Raw genomic sequence first — 7,992 nt, 5'->3', positions numbered from 1 at the left:
AAGACCCTCTCTTTTTCAAAGGGTGCTAAGCAAACGCTGAGCAACCAGCCTTGTGTTATTATGTTGAATTTTTGGGACCTCTGTATCGACACTTTGTCACTATAATTGATGATAGCGATTGTGATTGTGAGTGTGGTGATGGTTTTGTTCTATTGTTGTTTGTATTGCTGCTGTGGTGGTGGTGGTGGTGGTGGTGGCGGCGGCTGTGGTTGATTTTGTTGTTGGTGTTGTTGCCATTGCTGGAGTTCTTAATACTTTTGTTGCTGTTGTTATTTATTGTTGTAAATGTTGTTGTGGTGGTTAATGTTGTTGTAGTTCTTTTCGTAAATGTTATTGTTGTTGCTGTTATTGTTGTTATTGCTATTGCTGTTGTTGTAGTTGCTGTTTCCCTTGTTTGGTAGGTATTACTATTAATCTTGATTGGAACATAATGTGTCCCTGGTTCTTCTTTAAAAACATACTTTAATAGGTATTGAAGAGGGTTGGGGTTATTAGTTAACACACTCTTATATGAATAATCCTTTTTTTTTCGCTTTCTGTATAACCAACGGCTCTCTTAGAAGAAAAGAACAACAACAGATATCTTAGTCACTCAAGACGGATACGCAGTATTTTTTATTGTAATTTATTTTAGCCCATTAATGACCATACACGTGGTTGAGTCAGATATAACATACCAAAACACTCGACAGTTTAACCTTTCCACAAGTTAATTGAGCTCAGGACGTTTGCCTACGACGGCCGCTACAGTACAGAAGCCAATAGTCTTATAAATTATTATCGTAGTTATTATGTTTAGGTTTTTATTATGTATTACTATTTGTTTTTGTTTTTGTTTCTTTTATCTTCTTCTGTTGTTTTAACCTTCGTATCCGTGATCTCTTATTTAAAATAATTTAGAATTATCAACGCAAAGCTGAGAGAGGAAAGGAAGAAGGTGGTTGAAAAATCTGCACAGTTGCCACAACGGTCAGCCAGACTACGGGATAGTTGGAGGTGAGGATTATCTTTATTTGCTAGTATAGCGTGCTATGTATTAAACACTCTATTGAAAAAAAGAACCGTTTTTTGTTTTAGTAAGAGTTTTACGGCACTTGCCACACAATTAGGTCAGGTAGGTGCCGAAGAATAGATGTGTTACAAGAGAGTAGCATATACAAAAAAAAAAGAAGGACGGGAGATAAGGACGATAGATGTTTGATAGGAAAGAAGAAGCAGACCACACCAAAGTACCCACCAAACACCCTATTTAAAAAAGCACTGTTATTTAAAAGACAAGAGCTTCAAAATTAATGTCCTTCTCTGAGAAGATCGATAGCAGCGCTAAGTAAACGGAGAGCCTTGAAAACTCTCCAAATAAACATAATTAATATTAAATTATGTTTAACATTATCATTATCTTCATTATTATTTCAAGAGCGCTTCTTTAGAGATTTGAACTTGAGTCATCTGAGTTATAGACCAGCATGATACCGACTGACCTCATACAGCTTGCACTTTCTTCAGTGTTGTTAGAAGCATCCGAGTTTTATTAATATTTAATTCCTATCGTTTGATCTCAGTGCGGAAACGTTGATTAAGATTAATCGATTGACACATTCATTTAATATTTCTAATGGTTGATTAAGCTACTCTTGCAATGAATAAAACGGGTAAGAGTAAGAGAAAAAATAGATCACTAGAGTGATGGAGTTTGTTGTCTGCAATAATTTCCGTGTGTTTGTTTCGTTCGTTAATGATAGTTATTACGCTGCTATTGTTGACTGTCAACATCCCAAAGAGTCAATAAATGGCACATTGTTGATTATGATCTCTACCAAATCTCTACAGCAACTTTTGTTTTGTATTTACTCTGTGCCACGATTGTAATTCCAAAATCGATAAGAGTAGGCTTCGGCCGCCACCTGAGTCAAAAAATTCAAAATTTCCTACCAACTGAAAATGTGTCCCTCGCGCTCGTATGACCCTATGCTATGCAGTTGCGAGTGTCGTAAAACACTTACTAAATCAAAACCAACAAAAATTGTAATAACAACTGTATGTGTTTTTCGCTTGTGCGACACACTGTATGATATCGTAATAGAACGCGGGCTGCTTCCACCTGCAAGCCTCGGCCAACCTGGGTTGAAAGGGTCGTAACGTTTCAGCGGATAGACGAAGATACTCGATTAATAATTTGTTTTTAAAGAGAAAGAAACTAAAAAAAAAAAGAAAGGAACACCCCCCCTTCCAACAAAACGGCTTCCCATACAGGAATCAAACTCAATACTTCTACCCAAACGCTTCATCTCGGACGCCAGCATATTAACATAAACTATTGTGTTTATAGAAGAAAAAAAATGAGTGATAGAACTAAATTGGCACACAACACCAAAAGAGGGGTAAAACAAAAAGCTCACAATAATGTCGGCGGGGAGATCAAAGACAATTGCTTTGACAAACGAAGCGAAAACAATTACTACACTGATGATAAACAGCCTGAAAAAAGACAAATAAACAAACAAACAAACAAACAAACACAAATTACAAAACGCAAGACTCTTTCATGTGGTAATTTATGAAAAGCAAAAAAACAAACCAAAAAAAACCCATTAAAAATTTGGGGGGAAAAAAGGATAGAAAATGAAATACCCCTCCGGTGTTCAAGCAAATAATTACCTGTCAAAAATCTGTTGTGTATAATATTAAGGTTTCCATTGTCGAAATTTCACAAACACATTCGTTCTGTAAACTAATCTGCTGAAAAACAATAGCTCAGCGTAACGGTAAAAAGAAAATCATAAACTTACATAAAACCTAACCGATTTGTCTTGTTCATGCGCTTTTTGAATCATAATAATAATATCAGCAACAACAATGAATGTCCATAATTTTGATATATATGCTCCTATATTCGCCTTTCTTACGACGGGCAATTACCACTTTTTTCTTCCATCAGCTCTTTTGTTTCTTCTTTTTGGATAAGATATGTTTTTAAAAAAGAAAAAGAAAAAGTATTCAAAGAACGTTTATTAATGCTTCTTCTTTTCTGTCTGCATTACTTTAATTTTTTTTTAAAGTAAATAATAATAATTAAAAAACTCCTAAGAGAAAACAAATAATTTAATCAGTACTACTACTTTTTTTCTCCTAGCGTTCTCTTAACTCCTCACTTGTACAATTCTGATAAGCGATCTCCTTCTTCTCTCCTCGCCAGGTCTCGAGAGCTGGGATATTCTTTATAGTGTGTAGTAAGGAGGGTCGGTCGGATGTAGGCTCAATCGTTCACTTGCTGTTCATGAATCAGTCCTCGATAATATTTCCCCCCCGGAAGAGACGAAGAGCGAGTCGAAGGTCCTTTGATTGGTAGACTGGCGAGGGAGGAGGGGCAACGCTTCGCCGAAACGCCGCACGCCGTCCGTCCGTCTGTCTTTCTGTCTGTCTGTCTGTGAGTGAGGGTGTGTGGGTGTGTGTGTGTGTGTGTGTGTGTGGGGGGGGGGGTAGGTAAGGGAGGGTTGGGAGATGCCTGCCCCACAACGTCACTGACTGACAACCTGTAAGATGACGAGTGTGTACCGTTTCTATAAATATATGTATAGGCATATCTATACTTCTTTCTTCTTGTTGTTGTTTTGTTTGTTTGTTTATTTGTCTGTCTGTCAGTCTGTCTGTCTATCTGTCTGTTTGTTTTTCAGTCTTTTTTGGGGTAGGAAGGTTTTCCCCGCTCTATACAGCTGTTAGATAGAGTTACGAAAGACCTTAGAGGAAGGAGAATTTAAATAAAAATAAACTTAAAGGTTCTCTAAAAGCACTTAAAGCACCAAAACATAGATAAAACCCGAGGGGTACAAAGAAAAGAAAGGAGACGTGGGGGGGGGGGATTTAAAAGTACACTAAAGCGGAAAAGTTGGGGGGGGGGCACCCTCCCGGGGACACCCTCCCCCCCCTCCCCGAAATAACTATTATAAGCATAAAAGGAGGACTGGAAGAAAGACAGGCAACCAGAAACAGAGGATACCCTTATGACCTTATGAAAGGGGGAGCACAATTACATCACTCCTTACTACGTCGTACCAGGTAGCGTTTTTATACAGGGGAAAAAGTCCCCTTTTCATGGTGCGTCTTTCTATCTTGGTTTTATAGCTGCACAATTAAAATTAAGGAAGTTTTGGGCTTTTGAAAATGCGTAGTTTGTGACCTAATTACATATCAATATCGTTATAAATGGAAAAAGACATTTTAATCAATTACTCAACAACTATTTACTGTTTACGTCAGCAAATCAGACACACGTTGAATTGCTCAATTAATATTGACATAAAAATAATCAGATCGTGCAAATTATAGTTAATTTGAAACACATACAAAAAGTTAGATTTTTTAAAGCCATTCTTGTAAACTTTCATTTTTGGCATAATACAAATACAATATACGTTTTTCTGTCATAAGAAGGCAGAGTTGTACTGCAAAGCTTGCAAATTATTATTCAGTGGGCCCCACTTATAACTGTCACGGTTATTACAGGAATCCGGCTATAGCAGTATAACGCTCGGCTATAACAGTGGTCCAACCATCGACAAATTCCTGCAAAAGACAGACAAGCAAGCAGGGGGAAAAAGCAATTTATGAAGCATAATATTATTGATATCAACAATGAATTGTGTTCCGAAACGGTGGAATCAGGCGCTCGTTGATTATCAAACTTTTTAATATTTATTCTTCAAGCTTGTTCTATTGTCTTTATTTTGATGAGGAAAAATTAGCCCTTTCTCTTGAAAACTTTTTTGAATACTTGCGATCGAGGGACTTGGGGGTCTCTGGTGTCACAGGAAAAGTAACGAAAAAATGGCCGTCTAAGTAGGTATCATAATAATAATAATAATAAAAATAATAATATCATATTACATTTTATTGATTCCCGTGAGGAAATCTGAGTTACAAGGGCAAATAATTATACATGTACATACATAAACACACAATATTCACAGATACCTTCATAAAATATGCATACATTAATTACACAATTACGACAATGCCGAACTTTAACAAACCTGCTATTGCTGGTCACCACTGTGCAATGCAAATGTTGTTTTTTTAAAGCTAATACGGGGTGCCCACTGCGGCTGGATCGGGCCGATCGCCCGACTCGATCGTCTGAAACTGAAAACAAACACGTTTGTTTTTGAAGCGACTGAATCGGACGATCGGCCCGATCGGCCTGTCCCATCCGTAGTGGTCACTTCGTATATTGTCGTATATATCTTGCTCAAGGACACACCCAAGTGACCGCCCACATAAACCCCGTGTCACCGACACTTGCTTGAAAATAGCATTATTTTTTTAGTCTGAACTCACTACATACTTTGCCACTGGAGTAAGATGACTATTAAAGATTGTGAGTCCTTGGAAACTGCACTTATTAACATTTTTTGTGTGCTACTGATCAACTGTTTCAGAAAAATCCACACAGAAAGTTGTATTGAATGACATAAACGATGTTGAGCCGGGGAAAAAAAAAAACTAGCAAAAAAATGTCCAACCGACGGAAAAATGTCGTTTCTTCGTAATCAATATTTTGACGAGCGCCCGATTTCACCACGATGTCACACATAATACTTTGATAAATTGCAGCTTTGTGAGTCACTGTAAGCCTTAGTTTTTTGTGTTTTTTTTTTTAAGTACGTATAATGATGTGTGATAACGGTTGCACATGGGATCGGGATGGGGTGGGGATGGGGTGTGGATGGGGTGGGGGGGGGGTAAAGCTGGCTGTACTTTGATGTTGATACAAATCAAGCCAATGACTTACCTGGATACCAGAAGGTATCATCTCTGACTCAGATGTAGGCGTGTAATGACCCTCCACCCTCCCTGATTGCACCACACAACACCACACCACACCACACCACACCACACCGCACCATTTGTGTAACACTGAGCAATGAAGGCCCCCAGTTCTATGGATATTTCAGGCCATTCACCTTTTTTTTCTTCTTGTTAAGCGTTCTACGGCGCTTGCAACTGCATAGAGTCATGTGAGTGCGCGTGACACTTTTAGCATTTTCAGTTTGGTTGGAATTTATTTGAATTTTGCCGAATATAGCAGCCAGATCTTACTTTTATTGATTCCAGGGCCACCAAGAGATCCTTAACGTGCGCAAATTGGACACGGTACCTCCGAGATTTTTTCGCCCTTATCTAAGAAATTGGTGTTGGACCTTACCTACCCTAAGATCAGGGATGTGGCTGAAAGAAAGACGTAAGAAGGAGCTAATGAGTAACAGTAGAAAGGCTGCAAAAAGAGCCAGGAACCCAGAGGAGGAGGCACAAGGGGAAGGGAGCAGAAAGTGGAGACAAAAAAACAGACAACAGAACATGTTTAGAAAGCAGAAAGGTGAAAGGACACATTTTTTTCAGAGAAGAAAACGTTCCCATCGCTGTTAGGTTTCGAACCCAGGATCCTATTGAATGAGAGACGAACAACGTGGTACCTCAAGACCACGAGAGTCCCTCCTGCCCCTCTCCCCCACCAACCCCCTCAGCCTCCCACTCTCACACACCCACACACACACACACACACACCCACTCACACACACACACACACACACAATCACACACACACACACACACAATCACACTCCCATTCACCTCAGTTCTCAACATTAATTCCGAGTGACTCCTCGTCGCGATGTGAAGACAATAGCCACTTCGGGGTGCTCAATGAACGAAGGTCTCACGCTTCTTTCTTCACGAGACACTGTGAGTGGGTGTCCTGCGGTGATTCAGCGAAAACGACACCTCTAAAAAAATAGCTGATGAAATAGGTAGACCTATATTAAGCTTACACCATGCTGTTGAAAAGATTTGCATTGAGCAAAGCGTAGGATCATATTCCACAGGACAGACCACCGCCCCCCACCTATACTCCCACCCTCACACAAAAAAATATTATATTATATAATTTAAAAAGTGAATAAAGAATAAAAGAGATGAGAACAGGAAATAACAAACAAATTCTAAAAAAAGAAAAAGTAAAAAAAACCAGTGACAAGAAAACAAGAAAATAGAAAATTATGAGAAAGAAAGAAACACAATGATAATTGAACAGTACCATATTTTGTAACTGTCAGCATGTGTAAGAGCACAACAAACTATAATTAAGAACCATAATAATTATGGTTCCACTAAATGTAAATAACTACGGCCACCCCTCCCCCCCCTTCCCCTCACCAAAAACACACAAACAAGCAAAGAAAAAAACAAATAAAAGTAATCAAAACGAACAGTACCCAACAGTTCTTTTGTTGCAAGTCGGTTCTTTAGAATTACAATGTTACGTCTGACATTTTTTGGCCGTTTTGAGTTACTTAGACAATGAGGTCAGCAGAAGCCCAAAATTCTATGTGCTGTGTCAAAATCGTCAGATTATTGGGAGTCGTTATCACGATTTTCAAAGAATGGAAAAGCTTGACATGTTGTGAAACTCAAAATCTTTATTGACGTCCAATGTCTCAAAACTAGGCGAGCAGATTTGTTTGGTTTTTATTGAGTAGATATAATTTGTTATTCAAAGGTAGCGAATTAGATCTATCCAATAAGGAAAAAAAAAACAGTAAAAAAAAATAAAAAAATACAAACTAAAAGCATTGGCCAAATCGGCAAATGTACTTTGTGTTCTTTGGGATTCTTTTTGTAATGAGGTATTTTGTTTTGTTTTATCTATGTGACTCTTTCCGAAATGCTTAAACGTTTAACAATTTGTGTCGTCAGATTCTTGAGCACTTTTCCGAATCTGTAAAGTGGATAATTGTTGTGTGAAGACGCTGTTCTCTCTATTGTTCACTCTAATTTAAGAATGTTGTATGTTGCTACATTAGCAATAGCGTCACTTAACCTAATGAATCTATACTTAATAACTGATGCAATAATGAATAAAATACATCTCGTATTAATCATACCATTTAAATTACATTTGTATTCAGAATAGAATGTAATGTAATTAAACATAAATTA

The 7,992-nt window shown here is 38.0% G+C and overlaps 1 long non-coding RNA gene across 2 annotated transcripts in view; it reads right to left on the bottom strand.

Moving 5' to 3' along the window:
* The window catches only part of LOC106011092, a 6,414-nt gene extending 3,097 nt beyond the window's left edge, over nucleotides 1–3,317 (bottom strand). The window contains exons 1-2 of one of the 2 annotated variants that reach the window (XR_001184646.2): nucleotides 3,153–3,317; nucleotides 2,659–2,739 (exon numbers count right to left, since the gene is read on the bottom strand). This is a non-coding gene — a long non-coding RNA (uncharacterized LOC106011092). The remainder of the gene's footprint in view (nucleotides 1–2,658; nucleotides 2,740–3,152) is intronic. The other variant, XR_001184647.2, reaches the window with a different exon arrangement.
* Nucleotides 3,318–7,992: the final 4,675 nt, after the last annotated feature.

The sequence above is a fragment of the Aplysia californica genome, unplaced genomic scaffold, assembly GCF_000002075.1.
Source record: "Aplysia californica isolate F4 #8 unplaced genomic scaffold, AplCal3.0 scaffold00053, whole genome shotgun sequence".
NCBI classification, from domain to species: Eukaryota; Metazoa; Mollusca; class Gastropoda; order Aplysiida; family Aplysiidae; genus Aplysia; species Aplysia californica.
Note: the sequence above shows the minus strand (reverse complement) of the source record. Positions and strands in the feature narration are given on the sequence as shown.